The sequence below is a fragment of the Oryctolagus cuniculus genome, chromosome 14 (genome assembly GCF_051225735.1).
Source record: "Oryctolagus cuniculus isolate XC-2025 breed Fujian yellow rabbit chromosome 14, ASM5122573v1, whole genome shotgun sequence".
Classification (NCBI taxonomy): domain Eukaryota; kingdom Metazoa; phylum Chordata; class Mammalia; order Lagomorpha; family Leporidae; genus Oryctolagus; species Oryctolagus cuniculus.
In genome coordinates, this window is record NC_142880.1 from 66,688,413 (window position 1) to 66,708,711 (window position 20,299).

At 39.0% G+C, this 20,299-nt stretch overlaps 1 protein-coding gene across 2 annotated transcripts in view; it reads right to left on the minus strand.

Moving 5' to 3' along the window:
* Positions 1–20,299, minus strand: part of PLCXD3 (phosphatidylinositol specific phospholipase C X domain containing 3) — a 229,028-nt gene that overhangs the window by 31,499 nt on the left and 177,230 nt on the right. The gene's annotated exons all lie outside the window — the stretch shown is intronic.

A 20,299-nucleotide genomic window follows, 5' to 3' on the forward strand; every position in this document is an offset into this window, starting at 1 on the left:
AAATGTGATGTCCTATTAATCTGATCATTTCTGAGAGTCCACAAATTGCATTTGAAAATGTAAGGAAGAGAAAAACAAAATGAAAAGCTGTCTTGCCCCAAAGGCTGGAATTTCATACACCAAGGCAGTGGTAAAAGGCTGGGTCTTTATCTTTATAGACTTAAAGTATGGTGAAGTCTTCAAAAAAAAAAAAAAAAACAGGTAGACAGGTGCATCTTATCAATCATAATGTCTACAAACACAAAGCTTTTCTTTTTCCTGCTAAACAAATTTCTGTTTAGGAAGCAGCATGTCTGACTTATGTCTACTGAAAACAGTTCATTTAAAAAAAATCTTGCTAAAATTGCATTGAAAGAAAACAAGTCATATGAATTATCTACAAAATAATACCCTAACACAATTATGGAGATTGTAGGTTTCCTGGGATTTCTTGAATAGAGCTCAAGTCCTCCTAAGTCTTCCTGTATCTTGCACTATGTACTTTCAGAACTAAATTACTGGGGCTGGCACTGGGGCATACTGGGTTAAGCTGCCATCTACAGTGCCGGCATCCCACATGGGCACCAGTTTGAGTCCCTGCTGCTCCACTTCCAATCCAGCTCTCTTGCCATGGCCTGGGAAAGCAGTAGAACGTAGCCCAAGTCCTTGGGCTCCTGTACCCACATGGGAACTCAGAAGAAGCTCCTGGCTCCTGGCTTCGGATTGGTGCAGCTCCCACCATTGTGGGCAATTGGGGAGTGAACCAGCTGATGGAAGACCTTTCTCTTTCTCTCTGCCTCTTCTTTCTCTGTGTAACTCTTTCAAATAAATAAATCTTAAAACACCTAAATTACCACAACCATTTATGTGTAAAACACAAAATAATTAATGGTAATAATTAATCATATTATTAATCTGAAGATTTATCCCTGAAGCTGTAAAAGGGTGAAAATTTTCCCCTTGACATTCCTAGATTCTCTAATCAAATCAAATACAAACTCCACTTTTAGCTTGGTACCTGTGGAATCAATCCCCTGTAGTTGCCAAGAGACAACTGTATTTATCAAGCACCACTTATGGACTAAATATTTTGGGTTCTAGGACAACATGATGGACAAAACCAGACATTGTTTTTGCTCTTCTAGTGGGAGGGACAGAGATTTATAAAACCAACAAAAACTAGCACATCAACTGGATTGGTTTCAAAAATAATTGAGTTGTGATCCTGACTGCAGTAATGTTTTTGGTTATAATCTTGCATAAATTACACAACACTTCTGATCTCCATTTTCCCCAATTCCAAAATTAGGAACAGTATTATTCTGGGCTTAATATGAGAATCGTACCACACCCTGTGAAACACCCCCTTTCTGCAAAGGGATGGCATCTTTGGTAAAATTATTCAAATGTATTCCAGGGTTGTTTAATTTAGCCATGACCTTGCAAACAGATGTGTTCTGGTGGCCACAGGATTGAGAAACAAAGGTTGATGTCACAAAAGAAATGTCAGGGCACAGGGACTGACCAAGCCTAATTCTTACCTTAACTATACCAGCTCAAGTCATTGCAGGTACATGGGACACATCTCATTTTAGTCCCATGCTTGTAGGTTGTTAGTCTAATTTACTTTTTGTGTTTTTTTTTTTAACAAAAAATAATGCAGTCAAATCAAAACAAACAGGACACCATCCAAAACATTTCCTTTGATGATAGCAATTTTTTGTGGTGGCTGGAAAAACCATAAAAAATTTGCAATTAAAATAACAAAATATAAATGACAATAAAATGGTGTTTTGAGCTTAGAAAATGTTCTGTGTCTGCTGATTCATCATTTACTCCAAATCAGTGTTTTGGGATGAGTCACAGACCCTGCTTGAGACAGAATTTGAGCGCAGCCAATAGTCCTCAGATGGGCTCCTGATGTGCAGGCACTATTTTGTCTGCTAGTTTTCCAAGAGAATGAACAAGGAAAGGAAGTGTTCCAAATTTTAAACAAAGAGATCCATCAGTATATTAATAAGATGTAGAGAGCCAGGAGACATTTTTTTTTTTTTAAGGACAGCTTCAATATAATGAACACTTGTGTGTGAGATCAGTGTTCCCAGTCTCTTCATCAATACCAAATAACCCCCTAATCAGTGCAATGCACAGGGTTTTAGGTGTTTGAAGCTCAGAAGCAATTACGTTCCTCAAAGTACAAGGTGCTTTCTATCTGCTTGTGCCTTTCTGTCCTTACTTTTCCCTCTTTTGAAAGATTTTCATTTGTTTAGAAAGAGCTGCTGCAGAACTTGTGTTGAAAGGAAGTTCATATCTTTCTGATTTTACTCAAACATCTCACAGACTATCAAGGTTTACCCCTTGATTCTCAATTGTTCCCAACTAAGTGTCCTGAACCTAGGAATATAATAAGCATTAATATTGAAAGACACAACAGAAATCAGGTTCCCATGATCTTTGGTCACATGAGTTGATGAAAATGCTATTGCTCTTTATTTACTTTTAGTGAAATCACTTTATCAATTCAATTTTACTATTGAATACCAATTGTTTATTGGAAGTTCTAGTAGACTGTGTATTTTCTTTAATTTTTATAATAGGAAAATAAAATATTACTTATAAAATGTATATTTATTAAGAGGAGAAGGACTCTGTAACGAAAATAGTGAAAGACATCCTTGATGATGAAATCCTGGGAACTCAGTCAATGTGGCATTCATAAATTTGTTCACACTGTCAGCAAATGTTTATTGAGCACTTATGTGGCAGTTATTGGTGAAGATATTCAGATGTTGTCTTTGCTGTATCAGCATATTTCCAGAATCATCTGAACTACTACAGATAGAAATTGCTTTGTTCTGAATAGCCCTGTATGGAACCTTGGAAAGTGGAGATGCCCTCAAAGCCTCCTTGGGCCTCATCAATGAACTGCTTGTCTCTTTATTGAAGACACTCCAATTCCAAAGGACTTATTACATGGAGTCTTACAAATTCAGGAGACTAAAAAGAAACTACTCTCTTAAGACTCATAGGTTAAGTGAATATACTGAGTTTTAGTAGCCTCTCTATAATCAATATATCAACAATACAAAGAGCAAGCACTTTGGAATCCAACAGAGCCCTTCTTAAATTATAATGAGATCTCCATAAAGTTACTTTACCTCTCCAAGGCTCAGTTTTTTCTCATGCATAATGGGATAATAATAGCACATGCTTTAATATATTTTCATGAGAATAAAACAATTCAATAGATATAAATAGTACAGTTGAGTATTTTGGAGCAAACTATTTGACACTTTCATGTGTGTTGAGGTGGGTTCATTCTGAGAGGAGGAGCGTGGTGGGGGCAAGAGGCACAGAGTCACCACACAGACCCCGGGAGTCAGGTGAAAGCAGGCCAGGAGGCAGCAGCCCGCAGACTTGTTTATTTCCATTGGTACAGCAGCTTAAATAGCCAAGGCAGCCAATCCGGTCAAGGGCAGTCTATGCCCTAACCAATCACAGCCTGTTGCCATGCAGTTTCTGAAGCCATCCAATCACAGCCTGTTGTCAGTCAGGCTCTGTTGTCATGTGGTTTCTGAAGTCATCCAATCACAGCCTGTTGCCAGGCAGTTTCTGTTCCCAGCAGCCATCTTGGCATGGCCTTCTCATTCCACCACACATGTGTACTTGTGTGCTAGATTTACTTCTCTTGTTCATAAAAGAAAAATGAATTTGAAGATCAAATATGATCATATGCATGTAAAATTTTGCATCAGTTGAGAGGAACTCCATGAAGATTAGTCGCTACTACATTATTAGTGTTGATGCTTAAAGTGCATAGCAAGCTGCATTATAACCTTTCTTTCGGGGGGCTTTAAGGCAAGGGATTGAAAAAGTTATTTTATAATTCAGATGTGTAGTGACTGCTGTGATGAGCTACACGTTACACATTTCCTCCCTTCCAGATCAAGGACACTCATTCTCCCAGCTCTTGGAGTGTTGTAGACTCTCAGCTGGGTTTCTAAGAACTGCCTGAAGCCAAGAGAGCCACCTTACCTGAGTCACACACCCTCCCTGGGGGTAACCTGCAGCCAGTGACTGGGCTCTGGGGAGGGGAATGGAAAGACTCTGGCCTCAGGGTTGGACAACTCTGAAGATCCAGCCCACTTCCAGAGCTTCCAGGAGCCTTGGGTGAGCCTTTGTTCTGGCTGCATCACAGCCCAATTCTCTCTACACAATCCAATTTCCTTCATTCTCTGATAGTGTGGATCACAAGAGAACTTTGGAATAAATCAGACTGCACAGATCTCAGCATCTCAGAGCCTGTTTTCTGAAAACCCCAACCTAAAAGTCTCTCACTTAGAGGCAGGAGATTCTGTGATTATAAAGTGTTTTCATTATTCACAGAAAGAATCAAGAGTCGTCCCTTGCAAACTAAATGAAGTGGAGAAACTACTAAAATATCTCCATTTTCAAAATGCAACCAAGAGTAGTTTTTAGCTGGTTTATGGATGTTTTGTATGAGAGGGGGGCTACCTGGCAAAATTACATTTTAAGGGGCTGGTGTTGTGGTGCTGATGGGTTAAGCTACTTCCTGCAATGTCAGCATCCCATCTAGGTGCTGGTTGGAGTCCCGGGTGATGCTCCTGGGAAAGCAGCAGAAGATGGCCCAAGTCCTTGGTCCACTGCACTTATGCGGCAGACCCAGAAGAAACTCCTGGCTTCAGTCTGGTCCAGCCCCAGTTGTTGTGGCTATCTGGGATGTGAACTAGCAGATGTAAGATTCTCTCTGTATATCCCCCACCCCTCTCTAACTCTGCCTTTCAAATAAATAAAATAAATTTTATAAAGGAAATTGCATTTATGCACAGACTCTCCCCTGCTTCCTCTGGTCAAAAAAGATGACTGCCAGGGCTGGCACTGTGGTGTAGTGGGTAAAGCTGCTGTCTACAGTGCTGACATCCTATATGGGTGCCGGTTCTAGTCCTGGCTACTCCACTTCCAATCCAGCTCTCTGCTATGGTCTGGGAAAGTGGTAGAAGATGGCCCAAGTCCTTGGGCCCCTGTACCACATGGGAGACTTGGAAGAAGCTTGTAGCTCCTGGCTTTGGATTGACACAGCTCCGGCCGTTGTGAGCAATTGGGGAGTGAACCAGGAGATGGAAGACACCCCCCCTCTGCTTTTCTTTCTCTCTCTGTGTAACTCAGACTTGCAAATAAATAAATAAATCTTACAAAAAAGAAAGGCTGCCAAACCTTGCCAAACCTAGATGGCTTATTGGCATTGGCCATAGTGTGGTACCTCAGTCTTTTGCCAGGATTTCCCTGTGGATACCATTAAGCTAACAGTAATGTATGAAAGGCTCAGAAAATTGATACATTCTTCCAATGGAAATACTTGTCATGGTTACTCTGATGGGAGACTTTACAAGTTAAAACCCCACCAGAAGCTGGAAGATACTGATTACATCATCCTACCCCATGGGCACAGCACTTTGTACAACTCCATGTCCCCAACAACATCTTTTTTGATGAGTGTGATTACCACATCCAAACCAGTGGTTCAATTTTAAAAAGCCAAATTCTGAATTATCACACTCCTTAGGAAAATGCTAACAGGCAGAATGAACACAAGCCAAATTTAATTGGACCATAATATCCCAGGTGCTAATGTGTTAGTGTGTCTATGGGCCCATGTAATCATGCACAATTACCAGGGTGATTTCTTCGGATTTTTCCTCTTTAATTAGAGATAACTGCCTGTGCAAAGGGTAGAGGAATATGTCATTTATTCTTTATAGAATTAACAGCATAATGAATATTATTTTCTTAATCACATTTTGACAGTGGTTTTACAATGTCCAAGTCTTTTAATGGTATCACTAGAGAGCAAAATTTTTAAGTTAATGAGTCTGAGAAGAGTTATCTTCTGGTTATATTTTGGGAAATCACTTCTCCTGACACTCTTTAAATGTTTGATCACTTAAGTATTTTTGTCACTATGGAAAATTCCTAAGAACTTAATAATATACAGTGAATATTGCCAAATCAATTTGGTGCCACTTATGTCCTATTTGATAATATATCTTTCCTCTTTGTCTATTTCTTTCTTGTTACATTTATAAAGAGTGATCACATTCCTTACCCAAAAAAAGTTTCTATACTGAGTTCCATACAACAATGCTTTATAAGACATTAAAACATATTCATAAGCCAAGAGATTTCTTTGGTGAAAGAAGTTTAGGAAATATTAAAGCCTCTTTAACACTGACAATACACATAGCAGCGTAAGAAATCTATTATCATATGGAGAACACTGAAATATCTTCAAGTTATGAACATGGGTTTAAAGGGTAAAAACTTTTCTGCCTGAAAAAGTTTTCCCAAACTTATTGGAGCTGAGAGAGGCCCTAAGAATATCATCTCTAACACATGTGTGTGCATGAATACACCTACACATGCACAATCTCACAACGCACCAGTGGGCATCTGGTAGACCTAATGTTCCACAGAACAGTGAGTGTCCTAAAAACACAGTGCAGTCAGCTTTTCAAGGGCTCAGCTCTGTAAATGCATTTCGGTTTTGGAATTCTCACAAGTTCTTGAGTTTGACTCTCCTGTCTTTGGACTACTCCTATCCTTGAATGCTTTTTCTGACCACCCAGGAGCCCTGCTTAATTCCATCTAGAATTAAGTCTATTCCTCTTCAACATAATACTCTCTTAAATATTTGAAAACAATTGGTATAATTCTACCCCCACAATATGTACCACCTTTTCTCCATCTTGAACATTCCCACATTTTTTATTCAGATAATTCAGTTTGAAACAATCTCATTGTCCTCATTCCTCTTTTCTGAACACTCCACTTCATCTTACACTTCCTCTAAAAGAAGTGCCAGGAAAATAATGCAGTTTTCTAACTTGGGTTGAGAATACAAAAGAACATATCCACCTCTCTTGTCCTTTTTTATGGCCCAAGATTATTCTATTTCTCCATTATCATTTCCAGGTCATTGCAGGATCACCCTTTTCCTGGAATTCTTTAATTTGTTCTAGAGGGAGTAGGCAGGTATTAGGCAGTGCAGAAAGAAGGGGTGGAGGGGATTCAGTTCTACTTCTCCAAGATTCAACCTAAGCATGCTACCCTACTCAATCTTCTCCCTCTTTAGCTCCGAGACTCCCCTATCTGCTTCCAAAGAAGATATAAAGGATACAGGAACTGAGATCACATCAGAACTGTGTCCAAAGTCCTCAATAGTAGTCTGAGGCTGGGTAGTGGCTGGAAACCAAGGAGTGGGAGAAGATGAGAAATATGAAATTTAGGATCCTCTTTGAGGTCCCTCCAGCTGGCAGCAGCAGTGATATTATCAGAATTGATAGCCATCTGGATGAGACTCCTCTGAGTTGCTTATGTCAGTTGCTACAGAGACATTATGTAAGTAAATATAATTTGTCTCAAATTTGGAATTACATGAACAGTTGTGAATAGTTGGCTGTGTGAACTATCTGTTGGGATTGAGTCTGCACTTTTCAAATACACAAGCAGTATTTGCAAGATGATATAATGACAACAATGCTTTCCCTCCCCAGGGCTGATGATTACTTTATGCTTAATTAAGTAATTAATTAACTGGCTATTGATTCTGGGAGTCACTGAGGATAGATGTTATATGAAAAAGAATTAACAATTGTGTCTGGTTAGATTTTAGTGAAGCGTGTCCAAATATGGTGCTAAAAGAGTTCTTGCAACACATCTTTCTTAATTAAATCACCCTTCACATTAATCTATAGTGCAATGACCCCAAGAGAGTGAAAAAAAACACTTCTTCATAGCAATTTTTATTTAGATCTGGGTTATTTAAGGGGAGGTTTGCAGGGACTGGTCTTTTAATGTTATTTTAGGATTGATTCTGAGTAGGGAGAAGATAAGGGAAGACACTGGCCATGGAGAGACCTAGAGGAAACTTCTGGAAGGTACTTGGAGAGCTGTTGAGAATTCAGAAGAGATGTTCTGGTGTGCGAATGAGTGGGCTTGTGTGGATATTTCCAGAATCTCAATTAACTTCCAAAGCTCTTTAGAGTTTTACCTACACTTGTATTAACTGCTTGTTTTCTTACAGATGTTGCTCTCTCAAAAGTGAGAGCAGTGCCTCTGTGAGATAGTCAAGGAACATTTTCATTTATGGAACAAGATTGCCAATATTCCTTACAATCTGCCTAATATAAGCACATTTGCTTATGACCTAATTTTGAAACCAAATGCACATACTGTCATAAAAATAGAGACCATTGTGGTGGAATGAGAAGGCCATGCCAAGATGGCCGCTGGCAAGCAAGCGTCAGTTATTCAGGAATGGCTTCAGAAATCCCCTGGGAAACCACCTGGCAACCGAGCCTGCCTGGCAACAGGCTGTGATTGGTTAGGGCATAGACCACCCCTTGACTGGATTGGCTGCCTCAGCTATATAAGCTGCTGTACGAACTGAAATAAACGAGTCTGCTGGCTGCTCCCCTCTGGCCTGCTTTCACCCGACTCCCGGGGTCTGTGTGGTGACTCTGTGCCTCTTGCCCCCACCGTGCTCCTCCTCTCAGAATAAATCCACAGCAACATAACATGATGCTGTGAAATGACTAATTGACTAATATACGGTATAGCAACAAGGAATACTAGTTTCATCAGCTAGTCAAAATATACAAAAGAAACTTGAATGCCATTTGTTCTAAGCTTCCTTGCACTACACTAGAAGAATGTTTTTCAAATCCCATGTGTTCTTCACCACTTTACACTGGGAATTTATCTTTCAACAGTTTTGCTTCAAATTTTTAAAATTTTATTTAAGGTATACGAATTTAATGTATTTCATATATACAGATTAAGGAACACAGTGATACTTTTTATTCTACCCTCCCTCCCACCCTTCTTCCTCCTCTCTCATTCTCATTCTTGTTTTTTACAAAGATCTATTTTCAGTTAACTTTATACTCATAAGATTAACCCTACACTAAGTAAAGATGCATCACAATATCCAATTTCAAGAAATACTACAAGGCAGCTATTATCAAAAACAGCCTGGAGCTGGTACAAAAACAGATGTATAGACCAATGGAACAGAATAGAAATGCCAGAAATCATGGAATCAACCAAAATACCCATGAACTGAAGACTGGATAAAGAAATTATGGGATATGTACACCATGGAATACTATATAGTGGTAAAAACCAAAAATGGAATCTGGTCATTTGCAACAAAATAGAAGAAACTGGAAAACATCATACTTAGTGAAATAAGTCTTTGACCAGTGATAACTAATAGAGCACCTAGAAGACAATCTGTAAAAGTGAAATTGACACTTTGAAAAGCAATGACTTAGGCCGGCGCTGCAGCTCACTAGGCTAATCCTCTGCCTTGCGGCGCTGGCACACCGGGTTCTAGTCCCGGTCGGGGCACCGGATTCTGTCCTGGTTGCCCCTCTTCCAGGCCAGCTCTCTGCTGTGGCCCGGGAGTGCAGTGGAGGATGGCCCAAGTGCTTGGGCCCTGTACCCCATGGGAGACCAGGAGAAGTACCTGGCTCCTGCCATCAGATCAGCGCGGTGCGCTGGCCGTAGCGCGCCGGCCGCGGCGGCCATTGGAGGGTGAACCAATGGCAAAAAGGAAGACCTTTCTCTCTGTCTCTCTCTCTCACTGTCCACTCTGCCTGTCAAAAAATAAAAAAAGAAAAAGGAAAAGCAATGACTTTGAACAGCACTTGTCTTGAATGTTGAGGAATGTTTTTTTTTTCATACTATCATACAATTGAACTTTTTTTTTAACTTTTATTTAATGAATATAAATTTCCAAAGTACAGCTTATGGATTACAATGGTTTCCCCCCCATAACGTCCCTCCCACCCGCAACCCTCCCCTCTCCCACTCCCTCTCCCCTTCCATTCACATGAGGATTCATTTTCGATTCTCTTTATATACAGAAGATCAGTTTAGCATACATTAAGTAAAGATTTCAACAGTTTGCTACCACACAGAAACATAAAGTGAAAAATAATAGATGATTTTTTAAATGATGATACATCTTAGTAAAAAATAATAATGGGAGAGCTGGCACCGTGGCTCACTAGGCTACTGCTCCGCCTTGCGGCGCTGGCACACCCGGTTCTAGTCCCGGTGGGAGTGCCGGATTCTGTCCCGGTTTCCCCTCTTCCAGTCCAGCTCTCTGCTGTGTCCCGGGAGTGCAGTGGAGGATGGCCCAAGTACTTGGGCCCTGCACCCCATGGGAGACCAGGAGAAGTACCTGGCTCCTGCCATCAGATCAGCGTGGTGTGCCGGCCGCAGTGCGCCGGCCGAGGCGGCCAATGGAGGGTGAACCAATGGCAAAAGGAAGACTTTTCTCTCTGTCTCTCTCTCTCACTGTCCACTCTGCCTGTCAAATAACAATAATAATAATAATAATAATAATAATAATGGGAATAAGAGTGGGAGGAGGAAGAGGGGTAGGAGTGTGGGTGGGTACAGTGGGAAGAATCATTCCTAAAGTTGTATTTATGAAATGCATAAAGTTTATATTCCTTAAATAAAAGGTTCTTTGGGAAAAAAGTATGAAGAAAAAAAGCATTATTCTTCAATATTTGAGACAAGGGCTGTTAAAACTTATTGCATCTCGTATATTAAGATAATCAAAAATGAATCTTGATGTGAAGGGAAGGGGAGAGGGAGTGGGAAAGGGGAGGGTTGTGGGTGGGAGGGACGGTATGGGGGGGAAGCCATTTTTTTTTTAACTTTTATTTAATGAATATAAATTTCCAAAGTACGACTTATGGATTACAATGGCTTCCCCCCCATACCGTCCTTCCCACCCACAACCCTCCCCTTTCCCACTCCCTCTCCCCTTCCATTCACATCAAGATTCATTTTCGATTATCTTAATATACAGAAGATCAGCTTAGTATACATTAAGTATGGATTTCAACAGTTTGCTCCCACACAGAAACATAAAGTGAAAAATAATAGATGATTTTTTTTTAAATGATGATGAAATCAGAGCAGACCTATTGTCATGTTTAATCCCAGTGAGAGTCAAGTTGGGAATTGATAATTTCTTTTTTTTTTTTTTTACAGAGGATCAGTTTAGTATGCATTAAGTAAGGATTTCAACAGTTTGCACCCCCATAGAAACATAAAGTGAAATATATTGTTTGAGTACTTGTTATAGCATTAAATCTCAATGTACAGCACATTAAGGACAAAGATCCTACATGAGGAGTAAGTGCACAGTGACTCCTGTTGTTGACTTTACCAATTGACACTCCTGTCTATGGCATCAGTAATCTCCCTATGCTCCAGTCATGAGTTTCCAAGGCTATGGAAGCCCTCTGAGCTCTCCGACTCTTATCTTGTTTAGACAAGGTCATAGTCAAAGTGGAGGTTCTCTCCTCCCTTCAGAGAAAGGTACCTCCTTCTTTGAAGACCTGTTCTTTCCACTGGGATCTCACTCACAGAGATCTTTTGCCAGAGTGTCTTGGCTTTCCATGCCTGAAATACTCTCATGAGCTTTTCAGCCAGCTCCGAATGCCTTTAGGGCTGATTCTGAGGCCAGAGTGCTATTTAGGACATCTGCCCTTCTATGAGTCTGCTGAGTATCTCACTTCCCATGTTGGATCACTCTCCCCTTTATTTACTCCATCGGTTAGCGTTAGCAGGTACTAGACTTGTCTATGTGCTCCCTTTGTGGAGGGACTGGGGAAGCCATTGTAATCCATAAATCGTACTTTTCAAATTTATATTCATTAAATAAAAGTTAAAAAAAAATATTGCATCTCATTGGTTGAACTCTTTAATTAACACACAATTGTTCTTAGGTGTTTAAATTTTAACTGAAAAGTAATCCCTGTTAGAAATTTGGAAAACATTATGTTGAGTGAAATAAGCCAATCCCAAAGGGACAAATACCACTTGTTCTCCTTGATAGGTGACAACTAACTGAGCACCAAAAAGGAAACCTGTTAAAGTGAAATGAACACTAGGAGAAACGGTGACTTGATCAGCCCTTGCCCTGACTGTTGATGAGCAGCTTAATATGTTATCCCTCTTAGTATTTTTTTTGTTTGTTCTACTTAATACTTTTGGTTGAATACTGTAATCAATACACAATTCTTCTTAAGTGCTGAAACTTAACTGAAAAGTGATCGCTGTTAAATATAAGAGTGGGAATAAGAGAGGGAAGAGATGTGCAATTCGGGACATGCTCAAGCTGACTTACCTCAAACAGTAGAGTTAGAAACATACCAGGGGATTCCAATTCAATCCCATCGAGGTGGCATGTACCAATGCCATCTCACTAGTCCCAGTGATCAATTTCTGTTCACAATTGATCATAATGATAGGACTAAGAACCAAAGGGATCACATAAACAAGAATAGTGTCTGCAAATACTAGCAGACAGAATCAAAAAGGGAGAGAATGATCCAACATGGGAAGTGAGATACACAGCAGACCCATAGAATGGCAAATGTCCTAACAGCACTCTGGCCTCATAATCAGCCCTTAAGGCATTCGGATCCGGCTGAAATGCCCATGAGAGTATTTCAGGCATGGAAAGCCAAGACACTCTGGGGGGAAAAAAAAAAAACCTAAATGAAAGATCTCCACGAGTGAGATCCCAGTGGAAAGAATGGGTCATCAAAGAAGGAGGTACCTTTCTCTGAAGGGAGGAGAGAACTTCCACTTTGACCATGGCCTTGCCTAAAAATGATCAGAGTCAGTGAACTCAGGGGGCTTCCATAGCCTTGGCAGCTCATGACAAGAGCCTAGGGTGATTACTGATGCCATAAACAAGAGTGTCAATTTGTTAAGTCAACAACAGGAATCACTGTGCACTTACTCCTCATGTAGGATCTTTGTCCTTAATGTGCTGTACATTGAGATCTAATGCTATAACTAGTACTCAAACAGTATTTTTCACTTTATGTTTCTGTGTGGGAGCAAACTGTTGAAATCTTTACTTAATGTATGCTAAACTGATCTTCTGTATATAAAGAGAATCGAAAATGAATCTTGATATGAATGGAAGGGGAGAGGGAGTGGATAAGGGGAGGGTTGCGGGTGGGAGGGACGTTATGGGGGGGAAGCCATTGTAATCAATATTCTGTACTTTGGAAATTTATATTCATTAAATAAAAGTTAAAAAAAATTATTGCATCTCACAGTGTCAATTTCATTCCCATATGTTACCTGTTAGGTACTGTATTAGTTATCACAGATCAGGGAGAACAAATGGTACTTGTCTTTCAATTAAACAGGAAGATTAACTGTGATAAATGTATATGTATTCAATTACAGGGCACCTGGCTATTTAAAATAAATGTCATTGGTTCAAATTTTTAAGGTATCCACAAAGGAAGTTGGTAGTGGGCTAGTCAATTGCACCAGAGACAGACATTGACTGTGATAACTATGTGTGTCAGTTGTCCACCATCTATATTAGCCCTGTCCCTGGGAGGAGTCAAGGCCAGGGAAGAGTCTTCCATGTTATTAAACCCTCCCTGGCAGAGAACAACTATTCCCAAGGGGAATGCGTAAAGAATACATTCTAATCAAAGATTGAAAGAAGCATGAAACAGCCTAGAGAATTTTATTACTAATCTTATTAGGCACTCATGTCATTGGAAATCATTTGAAAATATCTGAAAATGTGTCTTTTTCTTACATGTTAATAAAACAATGTATTTTACAACAGGTCTTATCCTGGCATTTAATTTCATTTTAGGGGATAAAAAGGTTTTCATAATAGGAAAAACAAATCTTTGTTAATATCCCTCCAAATGTATTCTAAATAAATTTTTAAAAAGGTAGTACTGACAAAATATTTGACATTTTTGAAACCTATTCCTAATACTTTTATTGACAAATGAAGTTGCATAATGCTGCCTCTTTTTTCCTAGTTACCTTATACCATTATATCCAGTGAAAGTAATTGAAAATCAAAGTTAGTAAGATATAAAATAGGCGATGATATGAATACTTGATTTCCAAACCTTACTCTACCAATAAAAGGTTTTCCACAGGAGACAGGACTGTTAATAGCATACTTGTGCACTGCCATGTTTGTTTTCAGAATAGGAAATTTCCTTACTGTGTAGTCATTCTTGAACCCAGGACTGACTTGACTTGAATTGTGTTTGCAACTCAATGAACCTCTGTGCACCATAAAGGATAGAGAACTCTCTCTCTACCTCAGGGTTATAAGAAAGTTTACATATAATTGTGACAGTGAACACCCTTAAAAACTGCCAAATGCCTCAAATGTCCTCCCAATTAATGAATTATTTGGAATTATATAAGCTGGAAATGCTGTAGTCCCTCAGTAGAACTGTTCTTTTATAAGTGGGTTGGACTGATATTAAAATTGAGAAGTTTGTTAACCTATCTTTTCATAGCTACGCATCATCCCCTTTTCCTTTTAAGAGGCCATAAAAAGTGGTGGCTAAAGAGTCAATGTAATGGTAGGGAAAAAAGCATTCCTGTAAGGCTTTATTTTTGTATCTCTTCAGATCTTTCACATTGCTGAGGAAGGAGGAGTCTTCTGGTTACTTCGTATCTCTAGGGTACAAAATGAGATTCTAACATGATGCTTATGCTACAAGCAACCCAACTGGATTGCAGAGGACACCATTTTTAGACATCTCTTTCTGCTCAACATATGATGATCTCATAGTTATCCCTCAATTTGTATAATTCTAAAGAAGGCTTTGTTCCAACAGTTATAATAAATCATGGTCATGGGTCTGAGGGCAGGTGAGCTCCTGCTTTCTCATCTATCAACTCATTGATAAATATGGGTAACCAGGAAAGAATCTGTCCATTTTGGAAATGAGTACAGCTGCAGACAGTTGTGATACCAAGGGCACTAACTCCATGGATTACTTAATATATCTTTTCATTGGCCGATCCATGGTAATATCAGTTAAAGCATTATATGCCGCTCTTGAATCTCTTTGGCTAATGGTGTCATGGTTTTCATTCAATCTATTTAAACCAAATGTTTATTTCATGCCAGCAATTCTATTAGTCAACAGAGGTTCCACTATAAACATTGAGAGTGATCCCAGAAGAATGTATAAAAATGAAATACTAAAGTTTCTAGTTAAAATCAGAAAAGCTGAACATACTCAGGAAATAGTATTAGTTCTACCATCTATACAGTAATTTTATTGACTCATTTCAAACATGTTAACAATGTTACAGAAAGTTTAGTTCCCAAAGCAGCTGAAGTCAAAAGGCAATTTAATGATTAAGATGAAGGTTCAAACACTATGTCTTCACAGACATAAAGTATTGTGGAGTTACTGAACTCTTTTGTACCTTTGAAACAAAAATAAGATGCTTAGAATGTCTTATAAATTTAATGTAGATATTCTATTATCAGTTTTAAGGTCTCATTCTTTAGCTTAGCTTATCATATTAATATATTGTCAATAGAAAAATTGTAGAAAATTTCCAAAAATGTAAATAAAATATAAATGTATATTAATATAAAAGAACTCATTAATTCCAAAATTCAAAACACTGTGTATAAATATATAATGTACTTAGTAATTTTAATGAGTTGAAAATCTTTGCTTCCTGTATAGAAAAATTTGAGCAATGTCATCTTCTTTTGCCTTTTTTTCCCGTCATTTTATTTAAGATAATTTCTAGACAAATACACTGTTACAGGATAGTTCCTAGAATTCTTCATGCCCTCAAAACTGGAAAATTGGCAACTGCAAAAATTTGTACTTTCCGAATTGATAGATTTTCTTTCTTTTAGAATAACTTGAAAGTTTGATGATAATTAACTTTTTATTAGCAACACACCTGTACTGTCAAGAGTTCCTGCAACTTCACACAAGCTTATGATCCTCAGAGCTAAACCTAGGTAGCTTCATCTTGTCTGCCCAGGGTCCTTACCAATTTCCTTGACTTCTAAATATCATCACTGTATACATCACAATGGTAAGAGGATATTGGACCTCAGATATTCAAATCACGTTTTTCCTTCAAACAGAGGGCAAATTCTTTACACATTCTTTTTATGTATATTTGAAATAAGTTGTTTCAAAATATTCTATATAAACAGAAAAATTGACTTGAAAGCCAAAACAAAATATTTACATATATCCAATGACTATTTTGAAAGTGAATAACTATGAAGCAAAAATGAAAATTGAGTTACTTTATATTTAAAGTAAGTACCTTTCCTTAGGCTAAAATAAATGATCAATTCACTTCTAAAATAAGTTAAAATTTCTAACCCCAACAGATGGTTTCACATTATACTGTCACAAAAATAACTAAAATCAGTTTGAGTCTAAATCCTGAGCTTTGGATTCAAATAATATAAAACTGTAATACAATGTCTAGATCAAGAACATTTTTAGTCACAATGAAAATCCAATATGCTTAAAAATGGAGAAAATAAAGAATGGCATCAGTTAGTATGAATTCTAACATTTTTCTGATCTTAATGAAAATATTGTTCTATGTCTAGTCACAGTCTTATTAAAACATTTTCCCCTAAAATCCAAGCATTACATTTGCTACAAAGTGTACATTTCCACAAATTATGTTATTTACTTGTTTAAACTGAATTGGATGATTTGTTTATTTGAAAAGAAAAAAAATCTTTACACCCCAGGCATCTATTTCAATTTCAGATAAATACTAAATAGTATATTGCTTTTTTTTTAATCACCTTCTATTTGCTCTATGTTTCAAATGGCATCTATGACATTCCATTCCCCATAGAACATTATTTTGAACTGAAGAAATAATCTTTCTAAATTGATGTTCTGAATTAATGGGCATGTTTAAAAGGAATGATTTCACATAGACTTCTAAAACATGAATAATAAATTCATCATAAATGGCAAACATTAAACTGGCATTTAGAATCTTTCCATGAACACAGAAGACAAAAGTTATTCTTTCAAATATTTTATTGACATATTTGACCAAAAGACTATGCTCCCAGTCAACCATCCAGAAAAGCAACTTATTTTTAGAAACAGTAGGCTCAATAATTAATGTTTCAGATATCTTCAGCTTTATTCAAGTGCTAGAAAGGACTTTTACATTTTTCACTTTAATTTTTCACAGCATTACTTATTTTTTCATTCAACAGCAAAATGAAAATTTGATTGCCAAATAATCAAATCATCAACTGAAAAAATAGTTTACTTTAGAATGAAAAATGAATATTCATTTGTCACTTAGGGAAATAATTATTTTTATTATGACTTGTGTTTGCAATAGTTTCCAATAATTTGCCCTTGCTATTTTTTTTTTTTTTTTTTTTTTTTGACAGGCAGAGTGGACAGTGAGAGAGACAGAGAGAAAGGTCTTCCTTTGCTGTTGGTTCACCCTCCAATGGCCGCCACCACCTGCGCACTGCAGCTGGCGCACCGCACTGATCCTAAGGCAGGAGCCAGGTGCTTCTCCTGGTCTCCCATGGGGTGCAGGGCCCAAGCACCTGGGCCATCCTCCACTGCACTCCCTGGCCACAGCAGAGAGCTGGCCTGGAAGAGGGGCAACCGGGACAGAATCCGGCGCCCCAACCGGGACTAGAACCCGGTGTGTCAGCACCTCAAGGCGGAGGATTAGCCTAGTGAGCCGCGGCGCCGGCCATGCCCTTGCTATTCTAATGCATTGGTTTGCCTAGAAACTATTTTTGGCATGAAAATCATTACTGATGCTTGTGGCTCACATCAATTAATATAAGATAATTTATATTCAAGAAACTACCATTGATTCCTGAAAGTTAAATTACTAAATTCATGTTGAAAATTTTGCAGCTTAAATATGCAACCATTTAGAAAACATTTCCTAATTCATGTAGTATAAGGTACATTATAAATATCAATTATTAGGGGGCTGGTGTTGTAGCATAGCAGGTAAAAGCCACTGCCTACAACACAAGCATCCCATATGGGGACTGTACAAGTCTCGACTGCTCCAATTCTGAGCCAACTCCCTGGTAATATGCATTGGAAGTCAGCAGAGAATGGTCCAACTGCTTGGGTTCCTGTTCTATGTGGGAGACCCAAATGAAGTTCTTGGCCCTGGCTTTAGCCTGACTCAATCCTGGCCATTTCAACCATTTGGGGAATAAACTAGCAGATGTAAAATCTCTCCTCTCTCATGGGTCTGGCACTGTGGCATAGCGGGTAAAGCCACTGCCTGCAATGTTGGCATCTCATGTGGTGCCCGTTTGAATCCCAGCTGCTCTGCTTTTGTTCCAGCTCTCTGCTATGGTCTGAGAAAGCAGTGCAAGCTGGCCCAAGTGCTCGGGATCCTGCACCCATGTGGGAGACCCAGAAGATGCTCCTGGTTCCTGGCTGCAGATCGGCACAGCTACAGCCATTGTGGCCAACTGGGGAGTGAACCAGCATATCGAAGACCTCTCTCTCTGCCTCTCCTTCCCTCTCTGTCTCTTTCAAATAAATACATAAATCTTATATATAAAAAAAAGCATCTCTCTCAGGGCCGGTGCTGTGGCTTACTTGGCTAATCCTCCATCTGTGGTGCCAGCACCCCAGGTTCTAGTCCTGGGTGGGGCATCGGGTACTAGTCCCGGTTGTTCTTCTTCCAGTACAGCTCTCTATTGTGGCCTGGGAGGGCAGCGGAGGATGGACCAAGTGCTTGGGTCCCTGCACCCACATGGGAGACCAGGAGGAAGTACTGGCTCCTGACTTCAGATAGGTGCAGCACCGGCCGTAGCAGCCATTAGGGGAATGAACCAATGGAAGGATGACATTTCTCTCAGTCTCTCTCTCACTGTCTAACTCTCTGCCTGGCAAAAGAGAACTTCTTTTCTTTCTCTCTCTTTCTATAACTGACTTTCAAAAAAATAAATCTTTAAAAAAAATTTCTTTAAGATCAAGAAACTCCAAAACATCAAAACAAACAACCCACTTAAGAGATGGACCAAGGACCTCAATAGACATTTTTCAAAAGAGGAAATCCAAATGGCCAACAGCCACATGAAAAAATGCTCAGGATCACTAGCAATCAGGGAAATACAAATCAAAATCGCAATGAGTTTTCACCTCACCCCAGTTAGAATGGCACACATACAGAAATTTACCAACAACAGATGCTGGCGAGGATGTGGGGAAAAAGGGACACTAACCCACTGTTGGTGGGAGTGCAAACTGGTCAAGCCACTATGGAAGTCAGTCCTCAGAAACCTGAATATAACCCTACCATACAACCCAGCCATACCACTCCTTGGAATTTACCCAAAGGAAATTAAATTGGCAAACAAACAAGCTGTCTGCACATTAATGTTTATTGCAGCTCAATTCACAATAGCTAAGACCTGGAACCAACCCAAATGCCCATCAACAGTAGACTGGATAAAGAAATTATGGGACATATACTCTATAGAATACTATACAGCAGTCAAAAATATGAAACCTGGTCATTAGCACAAAACGGAGGAATCTGGAAAACATTATGCTGAGTGAACTAAGCCAGTCCCAAAGGGACAAATACCGTATGTTCTCCCTGATCGGTGACAACTAACCAACCACAAAAAAGGAAACCTGTTGAAGTGAAAGGGATACTATGAGAAACAGAGACTTGATCAGCCCTTGTCCTGACTGTTGATGTACAATGTAATACTTTATCCCTTTTAGTATTTTTTTGTTCTAGTTAATACTATTGGTTGAACTCTGTAATTAACACACATTTATTCTTAGGTGTTTAAATTTAACTGAAAAGTGATCCCTGTTAAATATAAGAGTGGGAATAAAAGAGGGAGGGGATGTACAATTTGGGACATGCTTAAGCTGACTTGCCCCAAATGGTGGAGTTAGAAATGTGCCAGGGGATTCCAATACAATCCCATCAAGATTGCATGTACCAATGCCATCTCACTAGTTCAAGTGATCAATTTCAGTTCACAATTGATCACTCTGATAGGTCTAAGAGTCAAAGGGATCACACAAACAAGACTAGTGTCTGCTAATACTAACTGATAGAATAAAAAAGGGAGAGAATGATCCAACATGGGTAGCGGAATACACAGCAGACTCATAGAATGGCAGATGTCCTAAGTAGCACTCTGGCCTCAGAATCAGCCCTTAAGGTATTTGGATCTGGCTGAAGAGCCCATGAGAGTATTTCAGGCATGGAAAGCCAAGACACTGTGGGAAAAAAAAAAATGACCTAAATGAAAGATCTCTGCGAGTGAGATCCCAGTAGAAAGAACGGGCCATCAAAGAAACAGGTACCTTTCTCTGAAGGGAGGAGAGAACTTCCACTTTGACTGTGACCTTGGCTAAATAAGATCGAAGTCAGCAAACTC